This window comes from Macrotis lagotis, chromosome X, assembly GCF_037893015.1.
Source record: "Macrotis lagotis isolate mMagLag1 chromosome X, bilby.v1.9.chrom.fasta, whole genome shotgun sequence".
NCBI lineage: Eukaryota > Metazoa > Chordata > Mammalia > Peramelemorphia > Peramelidae > Macrotis > Macrotis lagotis.
In genome coordinates this window covers 520,841,389-520,861,615 of record NC_133666.1, presented here as the reverse complement: position 1 = coordinate 520,861,615, position 20,227 = coordinate 520,841,389, and the positions used below count along the sequence as shown (strand labels likewise).

The following is a 20,227-nucleotide window of genomic DNA, read 5'->3' as shown; positions in this document are numbered from 1 at the left end:
ATATTGAATAGTAGTGGTAATAATGGGCATCCTTGTTTCACCCTTGACCTTATTGGGAATGCCTCTAGCTTATCCCCTTTACATATAATGCTTATTGATGATTTATGGTACATACTGCTTATCATTCTAAGGAACAATATATTTATTCCTAGACTCTCTATTGTTTTTAGTAGGAATCGCTGTTGTATTTTGTCAAAGACTTTTTCAGCATCTATTGAGATCATTACATGATTTCTGTTAGGCAGTTTTACTAACAGTTTTCCTAATATTAAACCAACTCTGCATTCCTGGCATAAATCATGCTTGATCATATTGTATTTACTTTGCTAATATTTTATTTTAAGATTTTGCATCCATGTTCATTAGGGAAATTGGTCTGTAATTTTCTTTCTCTGTTTTGACTCTTCCTGGTTTAGTTATCAGTACCATAATGGTGTCACAGAAGGAGCTAGGCAGAGTTCCATATTCACCTATTCTTCCAAAGAGTTTATATAGAATTGGAATCAATTGTTCCTCAAAAGTTTGATAGAATTCACTTGTGAATCTCTCTGGCCCTGGAGATTTTTTTCTTAGGGAGTTCAATGATGACTTGCTGCATATCTTTTTCTGAGATAGGTTTATTTAAATATTTATATTTTTAAATATTCATCTATTTCACTTAGATTATCAAATTTATTGGCATACAGTTGGGCAAAATAATTCCTGAATTATTATTTTAATTATCTCCTCATTGGTGGTGATTCACCCTTTTCATTTATGATATTAGTAATTTGGTTTTTCTTTCTTTTTTTAATCAAATAAACAAAGATTTGTCAATTTTATTGTTTATTAATAAACCCAACTCTTGGTTTTATTTATTATTTCAATATTTTTCTTGCTTTCAATTTTATTAATTTCTCCTTTAATTTTTTAGAATCTTTATTTGGTATTTAATTGGGGGGGTTGAAATTTGTTCTTTCTCTATTTTTTTAGATGTATTCTTAATTCATTGAGTTCTTTCTCTAATTTATTCATCTAAGCAGTTAAAGATATAATATATCCCTTAATAACTGCCCTGGCTGTATGCCATATATTTTGGTATGTTTTCTTGTTATTGTCTTGATCTAGGATGAAATCATTAATTCTACCTATAATTTCTTGTTTGATCCACTCATTTTTTAAAATGTGGTCATTTAGTTTCCTATTAGTTTTAGGTCTGTCTCTCCATGGCCCATTATTGTATGTGATTTTTATTTCTTTATGATAAGAGAAGAAAGAATCCACTATTTCTGTCTTCCTGCATTTGATTATAAGTTTTTTATGCCCTCGTACATGGTCAGTTTTTGTTAAGTGCCACATACTGAAGAAAAAAAATGTATTCCTTTCTAACATTATTCAATTTTCTCCAAAGGTCTAGCGTATCTGGGTTTTCTAACACTTCCTTCTTGTTTATTTTATGATTTGATTAATCTAAATATGAGAGAGAGAGAGGTTGAGATCTCCCACCAAGAGTTTTACTCTCCATGTCTTCCTATATGTTACTCATTCAGCTTCTCCTCTAAGAATTTGGATACTATATCACTTGGTGCATACATATTTAGTATTGAAATTGCTTCATTGTCTGTGCTCCCTTTTAAGAGGATGTAGTTTCCTTCCCTATCTTTTTTAATGAGATCTATTTTAGCCTTTGCTTTGTCTGAGATAAGAATCTCTACCCCTGCCTTTTTCACTTTGGCTGAAGCAAAATATATTCTGCTCTAACTTTTTACCTTTACACTCTATGTATGTCTCTGCTTCAAAGGAGTTTCTTGTAAATAGCATATTATAGGATTCTGATTTTTTATCCACTCTGCTGTTTGCTTACTTTTTATGAGAAAGTTCATCCCATTCATATTCAAAGTTATACTTACTAACTCTTTATTGCCCTCCATGCTATCTTCTCTCAGATTGTATTTTAACCCTTTAACTATATCAATATTCCCCAGTATTTTACTCTGAATACCACTTCCTTCAGTGTGTTTTCCCCCTTATTTCCACCCCTTCCCCTACCTTTCCCCTTTCACTTTGCCCCTTCTTCCTTCCCTTCCATCTGTTAGTTCCTCTTTTCCTCCCCCCTCCCCTTTTTAATGTTTGAAAGGTAAGATAAGTTTCTTAACTGAGTGTGTGTATGTTAATTCTTCTTTGAGCCAAATCTGATGAGAGTAAGATTCAGGTGGTTCTCACTTCCTCCCTTCTTCTCCTCTATTCCCCTTTGAGCTGGAGACCAATTCATAGTCTCCTCAGTAGTTCTAGCTTTCTCTGAGTTAGGGTCTTTTTCCTCAAGGTAGCTTTCAGTAGAACCCCCTTCCCACTGGCTTTTCTTCATTTTTTGTACTTCTTCATGTAATGTGATTTACCCCATCCAGTTTCCTTCATCCTCCCATCTCTTTACTGCCCCCCTTTAAAGGAGATATTGTTTTTAAATAATTCTATCAGAGTGATGAACAAGTCATGAGTGTCCATTACTTCTGGCTAAGTGTATTCTCTCTAGAAAAGCTACAGTTCTCAAGAATTATGAGAATCTTTCTTCCAGGTGGGGATATATCTTGTTTCATCTTATTGGTTAGCACTTTTTTCTTTTCCTTTTTTACCTTTCCATGTGTCTCCTGTTTGAAGTCCAAATTTTCAATTTACCTTTTTTTTTTTTTTTGGTCAGGAAGAGTTGTAAATCTCCTGTTTCCTTGCATGTCCATCTATTTTCCCCCCTAGAAGAGAAGGCTGTGTTTTGCAGGATAGTGAATTCTTGGCTGCATTCTAAGCTCCCTTGCTCTTTGGAATATCATATTACAGGCCCTTCAGTCCCTTAATGTTGATGCAGCCAGGTCCTGTGTAATCCTTACTGTGGCTTCTTGGTATCTAAATTGTTTCTTTATGGCTGCTTGCAGGATTTTCTCTTTTATCTGATAGTTCTAGAATTTGCCGCAATATTCCTTTGTGTTTTCATTTTGTGATCCCTTTCAGGAGGGGATAGCTGCATTCTTTCAATAACTGTTTTACCCCTTGGTTCCATTATATCAGGGCAGTTTTCTTTCAATAGATACTGAAATATTGAATCCAGGCATTTTTTTTTTATCCTAGATGTCTTCAGGAAGTCCATTGATTCTTAAGTTGTCTCTTCCGGATCTATTCTCTAGGTTAGAAGTTTTGATGATGAGGTATTTTACATTTTTTTCCTCTGTTTCTTTGATTTTTTTGATTTGCTTAACAGATTCTTGTGGTCTCATGAAGTTGTTAGTTTCTACGGATTCCATTCATTTTTTTAGAGAAGAATTTTCTTCATTTACCTTCTGCAACTCCTTTTCCAATTGGTCAATTCTATTTTTGAAGTTTTCCTTTTGCCCAATTGTATTTTCCAAGGATTTATTTTCGTGTTGCAAGTTGCTCATTTTCTCTTGCATTTCTTTTCCAAATTTTTCTAATTGATATTTAAACTCCTTCCTGATCTCTTCTGAGAAGTCTTTCTGTGCTGGAGACCAATTCATATTCTCCTCAGTATTTCTAGCTTTCTCTAATTATCTAAGGTTAGGATTTTTGTCTTTGAGGTAGCTTTCAACAGAAGACCCCCCCCCCCCATTCCCACTGGACTTTCTTTGTTTTTCTAGGAGCTTGTGTTGGGGGGGGGGCTAGGTTAAAGACCTTTGAGTTGAAATCCTAGAGGCTTAGCTCACTGGACTTAATAGGGGGTGCTGGTCATTTCCTCATTTCCTTTGGAGTGTCTGTGACCTTTATTTATGGTACAGCCTACTCCCTAGGTTTGAGGGAGTGGGGGGGACAGCAGGGTATGAGTTATCCTGGAACAATGTGTGCTGAACCCTCAGGTGGTGTAATTAATCTCCTTATTATTCACTCAGTACTGAGAGAGATCTGTTCTCACCTGAGCTTGGGGGTTTGAGGGGAGGGGTTTACTACTATGTTTGTTCTGGGAAGAAGCCCTTTCTCCCACAGGGATGAGGATTCAACTGGAAACAAGGGGACTGCACTGAAAATCTGGGGCCCTGTTCTTCCAGACCAGTGGAGCTTAGCAGATTGATGTCTAGCAGCTGCACTGGAACTCTTCCTCCAACCTCGCTGGAGTTCTCTTGCCCATTCACAAAGCCAAAGCTTCTAGGCTGCTCTCAGGTTAGATCCAGGTCTTACCCCGCTGCCTCTATGCTGGCTCTCTGTTCTCTGCCCTCAATTCACCCGCATTCTTCTGAGACAGACCTTGTTGGTATGTGTTCTCCTAGGTTATTTTTCTGGGTATCATACATCTAAATTCTAAGAGGCTTGACTCATATTAGTTCTGAGGGAAAGCTGGGAGACCTTAGCGCCTTGCTGCTCTCCTCCATCTTCCACACCCCAGTTGTATTTTCAAAGAATTTTTCTTGTAAGTTGTTAATGTTTTATTGTATAGTGTTGATTTTTCTCTTGTGTTTCTTTTCCCAGTTGTTCCATTTGATTTTTAAATCCCTTTCTGATTTCTTCTAAGAAGTCTTTCTGGACTTGAGACAAATTCATGTTCTCTGAAACTCCCCCCCCCCCCTTTCTGAGTTAATATCCATATCTCCCAGATTCTGCTTTGTATTGACATTTCTTCATTTTGGACCCTTTTACTTAGGCTCTTGGGTTGGGCAAGGGTCTTGGCTTGGGCTTTGGTGTTGAGATTCCTAGAGGCCTTACTCACTAGGGTTAGGAACTCCAGAAAGTTACTCAGTGGGTCCACCAGAAAGGAATACCAGAAGCTTTCACTGGATAATCTTGTGTTGTTGGTATCAGTGGCCCACTCCCTAGGCCTTGGTCTGCATCTGTGCCAGAGGCTCTCTCTGGGTCATTACTGCTGGACAAGATCTGTGGCCCACACCCAGGCTGTGGGGCAAGGTTTGAATACCTAGGTTGTTTCTGTGTTCTAGAGAAAGGTCCTCCCCACAGGAACAAGGTGGGGGGGGCACCCAACTGAAAACATGGGGACTCTTACACTGAAAACATGGGAGCAGTGGGAGGTTGGGGCAGGGAGGACTCGCGGCCTGGGTCTTCTAGAACAGATGAACTAGCTGGATAGATGTCTGTGCTGCTGGTGCTGAAGTTCTCCTGTCTGTGCCACATACACACACAGCAAACACTTCTACTGTGGTTCTCAGGTTAGTCCCCAGCCTCATCCTGCTGCCCCTGGGCTAGTTCTCTCCTCTATGCCCTGGGCACAGCCATGCTCCCCCGTGATAGACCTTGCTGGGAGATGTTCCCCTCTATTCTTCTGGGTGTTCTATGGTTCCAAAATCTGCTAAGAGATTTGATTCTTGTTAGTTCTAAGGGAAAACCAGGAGAACTTAAAATAGTGCCTGACTTCTCTCCGCCATCTTGGCAGGAAGTTCCAGTGGAGCTTTTCTTAAAATAAGGAAATACTAAAATGACGAGCAAGCATTTTCTGCAATGGGAATAAACTTGATGTTTCCTAATGACATCAAGAGTGATGGAAAGATGTCCATTTTCACCATTATTATTCAGTATTTTACTTGAAATGAAAGCTATATCAATAAGACAAAAAAAGGAAGAAATTGAAGAATAAAATCAGGAAAGAAAACTAATGGTATCCACCCAATTCTTACTTTGGAGACGTCTCCAACCCTTCAAGGGCTCTATCTGGCCTCTTCTTCACCATAGCTGTGAGAGGCCCCTTGCAGTAGGAGTGTCTTTAGCATCTGGGCCTACCTACGGAAAGAGTACCTCTGTTTCTTTGCTACATCTGATGTTGCCCCTGTCATTGCCCGGCAGATGCAGGAGTCTGAACCCAGGCTGACGTATCTATTGCCTACCTGCTGGAGAGTTGAAATTTGAGTAGTTTGAATTTATTTAAAATGAGAACTAGCTGTACTGTGCTAACCATTTCTGCAAGGTTTCAAGATATAAAATAAACTCAAACAAATCATCAACATTTCTGTATACTACCAACAAAATTAAGCAGGAAGAGACAGATAAATTTTAAAACAGTGGAAGACAGTATAAAATTCTTCAGTCTACTTGTTTGTTTTTTAAATTATATTTATTTAAGGCAATGGGGTTAAGAGTGACTTGCCCAAGGTCACACAGCTAGGCAATTATTAAGTATCTTGAGGTTGGATTTGAACTCAGGTCCTGACTCCAGGACTGTTGCTCAATCCACTGCACCACCTAGCTTCCTCCAGTGTATTTATAAAGGTAAACCCAGGGATTATATGAAGACAACTCATAGAAAACACTTTACTCACAAAGGTTATACAGTTGCTGAAATATTAAATGCCTATGGGCTGAGTCAGTATAATAAAACAACAGTTCTATCTAAATTTATTCAGTGCCAAATCAATCGCATTAAAAAAAGAATGATTTTAGTATAAAATTCATTTGGAAGAACAAAAAAGGTCAAGAATATCAAGGAAATCAGTGAAAAAATGTTAAGGAAAGCAGCCTATCACTTTCAGATGACAAAATATATTCAAAGCAGTAATCCTCAAAGCAATCTGGTATTGTAAAGAAAAAACTGTGGATGGGGAATAGATTTTGTTACATAGTTGTTAATTGTGTCCAATTAGGTATTGGATTGTCTTTTCTAGTTTGTATCTATTATATAGATAAGGAACTGAAGCAAATAGAATTAAGTGGCTTGCTCAGAAACACATAGCTAGTAAGTGTTTAAAGCTACCTCTGAACTCAGATCTTCTGACTTGAAACCCAGTGTTCTAACCCCTAGTACATAACATACCACAATAATTTGGTGTGGACAAAAGTTGCTGGGAAAACTGAAAAGCAGTTTAGGGGAAGCTAGACAGACCAGTATCACACAAAGTATACCAAGATAAAGTCAAAATTGGTAAATGAGTTAGATATAAAGGGTGATACCATATCCTAAGCAAATTGGAGGATCATGGAAAAGTTTTGTATGTGTCAGATCTATGGATAGAAAAGAATTGTATCTAAACAAAATATGACGGTTTTGCAGAAAGTAAAATAGATTAATTTTGATTACATATAATAAGCTTTTACCTATACATAATCAGTGTAGCCAAAATTAGAAGGAAAACAGGAAATTGGGGGAAAATATTTGTAGCAGGTTTCTCTGAGAAAGGACTTATTTCTCAACTATTTAAGTAATTCGGTCATATGTACAAATAAGAGCCTTTCTCTAGTTGATAAATGATCAGGTTATGAACAATTTTCCAAAGAAGAAATCAAAATTATAAATAAAAATGCTCTAAGTCACTCTCAAAATGCAAATTAAAACAATTCTGAGATAGCAGGTCACATATATCAGATTGACTAATATGACAGGAAAGATAAATAACAAATACTATGGGAAATGGAAAATTTAGGACACAAAAGCACGACCGATGGAGTTGTGAACTATATTCTGAAGAACAATTTGGAACTCCTTCCCCAAGAACTATAAAACTGCATCCACTTTGATCCAGTAATACCACTAGTAGGACTGAATCCCAAAGAGATTAAAGAAAACTGAAATGGACCTTTTTGAACAATATTTATAGCAGCTCTTTCTGTTGTGAGAAAGAATTGTAAATTGAGAGAATACCTATCAATTAAGGATTGTTTGAACTAGTTGATTTATATGATTGTTAAGGAATACTATTGTTTTATAAGAAATGATAAAGTTAGTTTCAGAAAGACTTCTATGAACTCATGCCACGTGAGATGAGCAGAACAGGGAGAATATTGTACATAGTAATAGTAATATTATAATGATGATCCATGTAAAAGACTCCACTCTTTTGACCAAGAAAGTTCCAAAGGTCATATGATGAAAACTCTTGTCCATCTCCAGAGAGAGAACTAAGATATTAGGATTGTATTGTTTTCTTTTGTGACATGGCTACCCTCTAAATATGTTTTGCATGATCTCAGTTGCATGAACAAAATCAAATTACTTGCTTTCTCAAGGAGGGGAGAACATATACATAGAACATATAGATAGAAGAGAATTTGGAACTCCCAAATTTCACAAAATGATAAAAATGCATATGATTGGAAAATATGTAACAAAATAAAGAAAAATAATTTAAAAGCAGATATTTACAGAGATGACAGTTAAGTCAATGAAGATAATAAAGTTATGAAATTTAGAGAGAAAAACGTATTTCAATGTTTTCAGTTACTAAACGTTTCATGACTTTTAAACCCTAACCTGATCAATTTTTTATAGTCACTTTTTTTTTTACCAGCTAATGAAATTATGGAAGGGGACCTTTGATTGTCCCTGAAGCATCCTTATTCTAACTTGTCTTATATTCTTTTTATTTTTCTGATTGATAAAACTCTTAGACTGACATAAGATTGCCTTCTTATCACCCTCTAGTGGCAAGAAAATATGCTTAACAGAACTACTGAATTGTCTCTAGTACTATGACTAGTAACCCGATGGAATACTATATAGAAATCCATATAGGAATTGTAATGATGGACATTATGTGTCATTTTGGTGCTGTAGTATTTTGGGGGAATTGGAAGATCATAATTATCCACAGCATAATGTAAGAGACAGAAGATTAGACTAAGAATCAAGAGACTTAGGTTCTTTTTCTGGCTACTGTTTGTTTTGTGACTATTAGAAAATATATTTTTTCTTGTGCCTACCCTTTGATCCAGCAATACTACTACTGGGTCTATACCCTGAAGAGATAATGAAAAAAGGTTAAAAACATCACTTGTACAAAAAATTCATAGCAGCCCTATCTGTGGTAGCAAAGAATCAGAACTCGAGTGAATGTCCATCAATTGGGGAATGACTGAACAAATTGTGGCAAATATATGTTATGGAACACTATTATTCTATTAGAAACCAAGAGGGATGGGATTTCAGTGAAGCCTGGAAAGACTTGCATGAACTGATGTTGAGTGAAGTGAGCAGAAACATAATTAACACTGTACACCCTAACAGCAACATAGGGATGATGATCAACCTTAATGGACTTGCTCATTCCATCAATGCAATAATCAGGGACAATTTTATAGAGTATCTGTGACATAGAATATGGAGAATCTGTATCCAGAGCAAGAACTGTGTAGTTTAAACAAAGACCATAGACTATTACCTTTGAGGTTTTTTTTTAAGTGTTATATGTACTGTATATTTTTATTATCTAATATTTTATTTTCTCCTCAAGGATATGATTTTTCTCTCAACATATTCAATTTTGATCAGTGTATAGCATGGAAACAATATAAAGATTATCAGACTGCCTTCTATGGGAGAGGTGGGGGAAAATTGTAAAATTTAAAACCTTACAAAAAATGATAGGTAAAAACTACTATTGTGTATAATTGGAAAACAAATACATTATTAAAAAAAACAAGAAAATATATTTTTCCTGAGCCTTAGTTTACATATTTATAAAATATGTAATATAATTTTTCTTGTATTTTCCAATTCTAATGATTCTATAATTGTATCACTGCATATGAAAAATCACATTGAATTCATAAGTAACATTTTTAAAAATTACGGTTTTTATTGAAACTGATCTCCTTTACCCCTGTTTCATATTTTTTTGACGTAACAAATATATGTTTTACAAAAATTAAAGCAAAGCACAGATGTATTATTGTATGTATTTTATTTCAGATTTTTAAATTAAACTGTTCTGTAATTGATAGGAAAATTTAAACTAATATTTTCTTCTGAAAAACCTATTAGTCTTTCTTATGAACCAGATGACCTACTCATTTTCTATTTTCTTATTAATTTTTATTTTCTGTTGTCCTTTTGAATGAGTAGCAAAATATTCATCAGTTTTGTTGGTCATTTCAAAGAATCAGTTTTAAGTCAATTTTTAAAATTCTAATATTTCTATTTCCTCTCTTTTGTACTTATATTAAATTTATTTATTGTCTTTTAAATATACATTTTCTGTTCAATTCTTTAGTTCTTATACTATTTTTTAAATTTTTTTTAAGATAAAATATCCCCCTTCTCAGGATTGCTTTAACTTCATCTACATATTTTGTTAGATTGTTTCTTCCTTATTATTTTCTTTTACATAGTTATTGATTATTTCTATTAGTTGTTCTTTGGCCTACTTAAGATTACATTTTTAAGTATCTATTTGAAGTATATGTTGTTTGTATTCCCTGAACTAATTTACATTTTTATTAAATTATGATACCATAATTTGATTTTTCTGTCTTTTTTTATTTGCAGTAGCTCTGTGCCCTATTTCATTGTAATTTTTGTAAAAATTCCATGTGATACAGAGAAATATGTGTATATATATGCACATACCCACACATGCACTTTTTTTGAACGATTTAGAAAATCTCCTATTTTATAACTTTGATTTTTCCAGAAATTTTTAAATTCCATATTTTCCTTTTTGCTTATCTTTCTGCTCGACCTATCTAAAACTTATTGAAGTCCCCCATCACTATTGTGTTACTGCCCATGTTTTCTTAATGCTTAGCTAATGTTTCCTTTATGACTTTAGCTGTTTAAATTTTTGGGACCTTAATATGTTGTCTGTGGTTTCTTTCAGTATAATATAATTTTCTTATTTATCCTTTCTTATATTTGAATGTTTTTTGATTTGTCAATAGCATGATTAAAGCTCTTGCTTTTTTTGATTCCCTTGAAACTCAGTAAATTTTTGTCTATCCTATTAATTTTATTTCGTATTTGACTTTTTAAAATTTTTCCTGTTAGCAGTAGATTGCAAGGTTTTGCTTTCTTATCTAATCCATCACTATTTTTTTTATTATATTGTTTAATTCATTCACATTTAAAATTTGAGAGGCTTATATCTTCCTCTATTTGTCTCTAATATTTTTTTCTAAGTTATGATTTTCCTTCTACTATAAACACAATATTATATTTCTTCCGTTACTTTATTTTGGGTGGCTTTGTACCCATTGACTTTTCCCCTTGCCCTTGATCCCTTCCTCATATCTGTTAATCATTTTCCTTTGGGGTTTTGCCTATTAGTGCTTTTTTTTTCCTCCTGTTTTTATCCAGTTATATTCTTTTCCTCCCCCCCCTTTTTTTCCATTAGTCAAGTAGATTTCCACTTCCTCCCCTCTCCTTCTACTAGTCATGTTTATTAATTTTATTTTTCCTTTTCTTTCTTTTTATTTTTTTATTTAAGGCAATGGGGTTAAGTGACTTACCCAAGGTCACACAGCTAGGCAATTATTAAATTGTCTGATGCCAGATTTGAACTCAGGTACTACTGACTCCAGGGCCAGTGCTCTATTTACTGTACCACCTAGTTGCCCCCATTTTTTCCTTTTCTAAAAGGAATTCTCCAATTCTTTATTATCCATCCTTTCTGTCTATTTTGGAAACTCATTCTGTTTCATGACTCCTATAGTTCTTCTGGTGTCTCTTTTGTATAATCCTCAAGCAAAGATTCCAAGTTATCCGTTCTAGTCATTCCCCTCTAGATCCTTTGTGCCAACTTAATTATAGGATTTACTCCATGAATTTCTCTTTTTCATTGTGTCTCACTCCAAGAACAATGCTGATTATTGCAGATATCAGAGAGGACACTGTTCCATGATGTCCTTGCCATGTTCCTGATTATGCAGCTTTATCCTGATTTATACCCTTGCCTACTTACCCCCTTTCTCTTTCCTGTGTCTGTGCTTTTCTTTTCTTCCAGGTACCAATTACATTAAAGTATTAATAACCTCACTCCACTTCTCATCCCTTGCTGGAATAATAGACTTTTCAAGCACCGAATCTCCCAGGACCAATCCAAAGTAAGATCTTCATCTTCCTTAGACAATGGCTCTTCACCTATAGGAGTATTCACCAGGGAAATCAACTCTCCCCCCCCCCACCAAAGTGAGGTCTCCTCCAATTACACCCCCTTTTCCTCACCTGCTTCTCTGTAATCTTTTCTCTCTGTAACCATTGAGATTATTTTCCTCTCATTTGTTAGCCCTTGATATTATCCCAGCATATCACATATTCCTTTCTTATCCCATTTCTTACCCTCTTCTCTTTTGTATACCCTCCCATATTATAATAAGGCTCCATAAATTCATTTCTAGGCAGGGTATCATCAGTTTCTGTCTAAAATGTCCCATTTTCTTCTCCCTAACTTCTATTCTTTCTAAAACTTTTCTCTGTTCTTGGATGTCCATCTTTTTTTTTTTTTTTGATGTATAATTAAGTGTAAATTTGCAGGATATATCACCCTGGGTTTCATCTTGAGCTCCATTCCTCTTTTCAACACATTTTTCCATTCCTTCCTACATTTTCTAGTGGGTTCATAATAGTCTTGAATTTTTCAAATTTCCTTTTCTTTGTATTTGAAGGTCTTTCTCCTGTAAATTGCAAAACGTTTCTGAAATGAACTATTAAATTTATCCAGTGTGTATTAGAGTTTGCATACTTATTTTTCTGGAGTTAATCTCAGAATTCTTCCTAGAGTAATTTCATTTTCTGTTTTCAGAAGTTTTGGTTACTTCTCTTCTATTTTTTCCTTTCTTATTATGCTAAGATTTCAATTCTATCCTATCATATTTTTCTGAGAAACCTATGATCTTAGGTTGTCTCTCTGTATTCCATCTGAAGACCAGTGCACTTTGGTTTTTCATTGTGAGTTTATTTTCTTTTAATATTTGTCTCTCTTCTAGATTATCCTCTCCTATGTATTTGAATTCCCAATCTACATTTTCTTTTTTATTTCTTTGGTGAGGATTGCTATTGCAGATCCAGTTTTTCTGTTTTACCCGTTATTTTTGTTTTGTAGACTGCTTCATAGAATTCTCATTTTCTCTTTTGAATGATTCAGGAATAGTGTATTATGGTTCCAAGTTCCCCGCCTATTCTAAGTCCTATGTTTCATTCAGGGCAGGCTGATTTTCCTTTGTTTTGTATTATTTATTCATAGATATCTAAATTCCTTAACTAGATTTGAAGGCCATATATCTTTCTTTTGTTAACATATTTCCTATTCATTTATCTGTTCATAGTCAAGATATTTGTGTTTTCTTCTTTCTATCTTCCCTCTCTCCCTTTCATTCCTTAGTTCTTTTAGTCCATCATAGGGAGTCCTGAGTTTTGTTGTAATGGTACTAAGGATTTGTCTGTCCCAGCAATATAAACTCAGAGCTTTACAATGCGAATATTTCACAGTTGTACATTCTGGGTACAATTTACTACCAAAGAACTTTGCTTACCTCACTATCTTTTGTAAACTGGGAAGTTTCAACAGCCTGAAACCTGGATATCCATAGCACTGGAAAAGAGGAAGGGAGGATTGGATATGTGTCTGTGTCTGTGTGTGTGTGTGTGTGTGTGTGTGTGTGTGTGTGTGTGTGTGTGTGTGTATATATTAATTTTATCCAGTTTTTGATGTATTGACATTCCCATTAGACTGTGGGCTTCTTGAGAACAGTTATTGCTTTAAAAAAAAACATTTCTTTGTATCTGGCATTTAATATAGGACCTGTTGACTTGATTTGAATTTCTGCATGTTTGACCTCTGACAAGTGACTTGTCATGTTATCTTTGAGCCTCAGATTCCCCTAATCTCTAAAATGAGGAGCTTGAATTCTGAAATGAACTATGAGATACCTTCTGCTGTACTTCTAACTCTTTGCCAGGCTTTTGTTCTGCCTATACAAATGTAAAAAACAAAACAGTTCTTCTTTCAGGAGACATGTTCAGTTGTTATGGGATAGAGAGGAGACCCCATGTTCATAGAAAAGAAAAATTTAGGTTATATATAAAACAAATACAGTAATTTGGCATCACCAATAAATTGTAGAAGCAAAAGAGATCTCTTGAAGCAGGTAGTCCTTGAGCTGAACCTTAAAGAAGAAATAGGAATTTCAGGAAGTATACAAAATAAGGGAGAACATTCTATTTTTAAATCCCAAAGGTATGGAGTTGAGACATGGAGTAGTGTGGAAGGGAATGACAAACCTGCAGTTGAATGAAGGAGAACAATGTAATCAGTCTGGGGAAAATAGTTGAAGTTGGATTGTGAAGGGCTCTAAATGCAAAAAAAAAGAATTTTGGTTTTATCTTAGAGATATTTGGCTACTGAAGCTTCTTGAGTATATGATTACACTTTCATTTTAGAAGCATCAACTTTGTACTTAGTAGAGGATGAATTGGAAAGAATTGAGCTTTTAACCCTTAAGGGTATTATTAGCCTATTGAAACAGTCCCTAAATCTATATCTTTTTATGTGTGTCTTTTCCCTCAGTTGTCAAAATATGTAATTTGCAGGTTAAGGTGCTTCCTCTCAGATTTTAAATCAAGTCTTTGAGTATACACTTTTAACCTTTTGTTGTAAAGAGAGGGTATATTTGTAAATGGTTATGTGTTTTTAAGCTTTTTAATATTTTTTAGCATTATGTCATTGTCACACATTTGGTTTTATTGATGATTAAAATAGCTACTAGAAACTAACATTAAGCTTGAAGGCTCTTGTGCAGATGTATAATGAGTGAAAGTAGGAGTAATGCTTTATTCAGTGGTATAAATAGTATAGTCACATATGGTAACTTTAAAATTCAGATGGTGATTCAGTAAATACCAGACTCCTTTTTACAGTTCATTTTAAAAACACTTATATAGATTTTATATATTTGAATCACTTAAATAATATTTTTAAGAAAGGAATGAATATGGAGGTAGATGGAGTGAGGATCAAGAGAGGTCTTTAGTAATATAGTAAAAGAGAATAATGAGGTTATAGAATTCAATTAAGAAATATGTATATTGTTTCTTTTTTTGAGTCATATTTGTTTTAATAACATATTCATATTTTTTGTACTTTATTGCCAAATATTTTAATCACTTCTAATTATAATTTGTAATGGAATAGCATAAGATCGATATCTGGAAGACACCTTAGGATCTGTTAGTCATAGAATCTTTGATTTAGTTTGGGGAAAATAAGCATTTCTATAGTACTAGGTGAGAAGCCCTGTGCTAAGCACTTTTTTTACAAAATATTATTCCAGTTAATCCTCACAAATCCTGCAAGGCAGGTGCTATTACTTTCTCCATTTTATGGTTAAGGAAACTGAGGCAAAGAGTAATTAAGAAACTTGTCCAAGATCACAAAAACTAGTGAACAGCTGAAGCTGGATTTGAACTTGGGTCTTGCTATCTCTAACTCTAATCCAAATCTCTCATTTTATATTTGAGAGAGCAGAGACCCAGAGATCATGTAATTTTTCATGGATACATAGTTATTAAATAAAACAGATAGGATTCAAATGCACTTTCTGACTCCAAATGAAATCTTTTCATTATACTATAGATGTTTTTCTAAATAAAATTATGAGATACCATTTTCAATTTATTTGAAGTCATTTGTGTATCTTGATATTATTTTCTGTATGCAAACCTCATGTTGTTATTTTCTATTACTTGATGTTAGAACAATAATTTTTCCCTGAAAGAAATATTAATATTCATTAATATATTTAATTAAGAATATAAATTCAGAATTTTCAAGTCTCACAGTGGGTTGAAGTTTAGATTTATGTACTCTGTGAGTTTGTGAAGAAAATTTCTACATAAACATAATTATAAGTGGTATTCTTAACCTATAATTAGCACATTATTGTCAGTATACTTTCTATATAGATTATTGCTGTTTAATTACAAATGGAACTCTGGACCTTGGTTCAGGAAACTCTGAGTTCAAATTAGCCATCAGATATTTAGTAACTCTGTGCCTTTGATCATGTTACTTAACATATTTTTGCCTCAGTTTTCCTAACTGTAAAATTCCATGTAAAATAGGACTTACCTACTTTGTTATGAGGACCAAATGTGAAAATATTTAAAAGTATTTTTCAAACTTTAAATAATATATAAATGCTAATTCTTATTATCTGCTAAATATTAATATATTTTACAGTTATTGTATATATTTAAAAATAAAACTTTATTACTTTTTAAAATAGTTTATAACTAAAATGGAGTAGCAATTGAAATTGTACTCTCCAGGATCATTAGTGATATTTGTAGTGCTAAACCTATTTGTCTTTTCTGACCAGTCATTCTGTAGCATTGTGCACCTTTCTAGATAGATTTGCCCTGGATTGTTCTTTACTTCTCTTCTTACCTAGAAGGGCCAATCCCTTTTGGTCTCCTTTTCAGGATCCTTATCCTTATACTTTAGTAATACATGAGTGTACTTCGTGATTTAGACCTAGACTTCTCTTTTTCTTTACAAACTTTCTCTCATTGATTTACCATGAATTTAACTATTATCTTCCAAACAAATGATTTCTAAAACTCCATGTCCATCCTTATTACTCTACTGGGCTGCCATATTTTCTCTCCACCTGTCCTCCTGAACATCTCCATCTAGATTTCTAGAAGCATCATAAATTCAAAAAGTGCCCTTTTCCCCTTTTTTTAAAGTGATTCAGTGGCAGATTATTCCCTTTAAGAGGAAATACTTCAGCCAAAAATTACAAAAAAGTTCTTCAGTGTGATAGAACAGACAGTGCCAGGGCTGGGCATTTTTCTTGTATGTATGTATGTATGTGTATATGTGTATATGTATATGTATGTTCGTGATTTTTTTAGACCTGATTCTGCCATTAGCTAAGTGTGTGTGATATTGGGCAAGTCATTTTCCCATTCACTGGCCTTAGTTTCTGCATCATTAGAATGCGGGGAAGGGGAAGTGTCTGACAGTGATCTCTAAAGCCCCATTCCTGCTCTAAATACTGTATTAACAAGTTTCTATTTCCTTATTCTTCTTTCATTATTTCACCTGATTCATTATTTCAGTCCCTCAGTTTATAGGTTTTTCCCCACTTGGCTCATGAGTAGAAATCTTTTCTCTAGATTATAGCTTATGTCTAACAAATCTGAATTCTTAGAACCAAATAAAGCATAGTTTTATGTAAGATTAGTCCAGAACAAGGACTCCATTGAACTCTGTGCACTAGGCTAATTTTTATTTTAGGTTTTTGCAAGGCAATGGCTTGTCCAAGGCCACATGGCTAGGTAATTTTTAAGTGTCTGAGACCAGATTTGAACCCAGGTACTCCTGACTCCAGGGCCGGTGCTTTATCCACTGTGCCACTTAACTGCCTCAAGGCTAATTTTTAAAACACAAACTTTTATTAGTTTAATTGAAAAAGTGACTTGATCCAGGAAGATGGGGGATTGCAACCAGAATCTTGGGTCCTCTTTTGAGCCGCCCCATTCAGGATTCATTTAAAAGACAAAAGAGGAAACTTAGGACCTAGGACCAGATCCAATGATCCACTTGAATTTACTCTGCAACTCTACCAAATGAAGTTGAAGTGCATGCAGCAGGATAGCGGAAAAGACCCTCCTTGACCAGAAGGAAGGTTTCAGTCTTTCCAGCAAATTGTCTCCATTATTTCTCATGTTTTTTCTCTCATTTCTGTTCAGTCAATCATTACAATTGTTTCAAGTTTGAACTCCCAAGTTTGACTCCTTGACTCATTTTTCTTATATTAACCCATTAAGCAAATCACTTGTCAGATATTAGTATATTCTTGTATGTGTCCATGTTGCCCCATTGTCCTTATTGTTGACTATGTTAAAAGATATGTTTTATTAAGAGTTTTTTACTGTCTTTAAGGGCTCTTTTTGCAACAAAATACCTCTCATTCATTCAATATTCATTGAAAAATATAACAGACATAGCCTTATTCAAGGAAATACTGATGTAAAAAATGACTAGCCAAAAAATTGGAAATTGAATGTTCACCAGAGATTATTACTGTTACAATGGGAAAAGATCCAGCCCCAGAATTCAAATTGAAGAGTGATTTTCCTGTATGTATTTATTACAAGATGTTACTGTTTATGGATGATATTGTGACTGACATCAATTCTTGGGATATTGTAGAATCCCCAGAAGACATTGTTCAATCATAAATATCTAGCCTGATCATAGATCCCCATTGATCAATGATAGGGACATGATCCTAGAGAGATGACTGATAGTGTTCTTAACAGACTATCATCAACCAGTGCAGAAGCTATTGACTGCTTAAATCAAGTTGAAGTCAATCAGTCCCTAGCTGAAGTTCCAACTGCAAAAGAGGTTTTGAATGTCATTAGGCTCCTTTCAAGTGGCAAAGCACCTGGTGCTGATTCAATTCCAGCTGATATCTACAAGGTGGGGGGGTCCATTGCTCATCTAAAAACTGACTGAAATTTTCCAGGTTATATGGCATGAAGAGGTTGTCCCCCAAGAATTCAAGGATGCCTTCATCATTCATCTCTCTATAAAGGTAAAGGGAATAGACTGTCCTGTGACAATCATAGGGGTATTTCTCTTTTAATAATTTCTGGTAAGATTCTTGCCAGAGTCCTCTTCAATTATCTGTTCTTTCACCTGAATGATGGTTACCTCTTTGAGAGCCAGTGTGGCTTCAGTATGTTGAGGAACATCCGATATAGTGTTTGCTGCCCTGCAACTACAGGAAAAATGCCAGGAACAGAACAGAAGTCTGTATATAACAATTTGTAGATCCGACTAAGGCCTTTGATACCATCAGCCATGAGGATTTAAGGAAAATTATGTCCAAATTTGGTTGCCTGGAGAAGTTCATCAGTATTGTACACCTATTTCATGATGGCATGCTTGCTCAGGTTCTGGATAGTGGATGATGCTCTCAAAATTTCCCAGTCATCAATGAAGTGAAACAAGGATGTATCCTTGCTTCCTTACTTACTCATGCTATTAAATGCCTTCACTGAGGATGAACATTGTCTTAAGCTCAGCTACTGCACTGCTGGCAAATTCAACTCGAAAAGGCTACAAACCATGACAGAGTGGAGAGAGTATTGTTGCATGATCTTCTGTTTGCAGATGACTATGCACTTAATGCAACCTTTGAAGCTGAGATGCAAAAGTATGGATTATTACTTGTGCTAATTTTAGTTTAGCAATTAACTCCAAGAAAATACAGGTGCTCCATCAGCCAGCACCACACCATCCAAATGTGGAATCATTGATCATAGTTTTGAGTACTGTGGATAAGTTCACTTACCTTGGCAATATCCTTTCTAAGGAGGTCCACATTGACATTGAGATTGACATACGGATTGCCAGAAAGAAAGTGTGGGAGAGAAGAGGTGTTAGACTGACTACCAAACTGAAGGTCTACAGAGCCTTTGTGAGATCTCATTGCTATATGTCTGTGAAACCTGGAGAGTCTACCAATGTCATGTCAGGAAACTGAATTGCTTCTATTTAAATTGTCTTAGGAAGATTCTGAAGATCAGTTTGCAGAAAATATCAGATTCTGAGGTTCTTTTTCAAGCTAAACTGCCTAGCATTCCAACATTACTACAGAGAGCACAACTATGATGGGCTGGGCACGTTGTTAGAATGCCAAATGTACTCTTGCCAAAAAAAAAAAACCCTTATTTTTGGAGAACTCAGGGCAAGTGCTTTGCTCTTCCTCAGCCTTTGTGTATTATTTCCCTACACAGTCAGCATTTTACAAATGAGGAAAGGTAAATTTCTTTGTTTCTCCCCAGAGTAACAAATTGGATTAATTGTAGAACAAGGGATATCACAAAGTCATACTATAATCTCTCTCTCTCTCTCTCTCTCTCTCTCTCTCTCTCTCTATATATATATATATATATATATATATATATATATATATATACATATATATTTATACACACACACACACACACACACACAGACTACTGAATTGATTCCTTCCCAGATGAGTGCTACAAACAGTACTTTCTATTAAAAATTGTTGATATTGTACAAAATTGTAATAAGATTATTTGGATAAATTCTCATTTAATAACTGAATCTTTTAGTTCCAATGAAATTTAAATTTCCTGCAGACTCTTAAGATCCTTTTTAATCTTGATGGTTCCTTGTTTTATTGTATAGCCCATTCTTTCTCTTCTCTGCCTTTTTTCATGGAAAAATTACCTGCAGATATAATTGATTTCACATTTTGTCTTTTTTGATAATTGTACTTTTTTACCTGTCTTATGCTTTTTTTATTGGGTATTTGCAAGTCAAAAAACTTGCTCTTCTCTGTTTCATTTATGTTTTTGTTTTTAGAATTGGTCAAAGAGCCTTCTTTTTAAAATATTCATCTTTTTTCATTGTTAGAATGTTTTATAAGATGTTTGATTTGTACTTGCAGCTTGATCAATTAATTTTGGGGATTATTCAATCTTGGTTCTGATGTTATTTGATTTGCTCTTCCTTCATAGTCAAAAGTTTCCCACTTGTTTGCAAAATTTATT

General features: G+C 34.5%; 1 protein-coding gene across 5 annotated transcripts in view; it reads left to right on the top strand.

Moving 5' to 3' along the window:
• The window catches only part of HIVEP1 (HIVEP zinc finger 1), a 195,637-nt gene that overhangs the window by 86,225 nt on the left and 89,185 nt on the right, over positions 1 to 20,227 (top strand). The window lies entirely within an intron of this gene.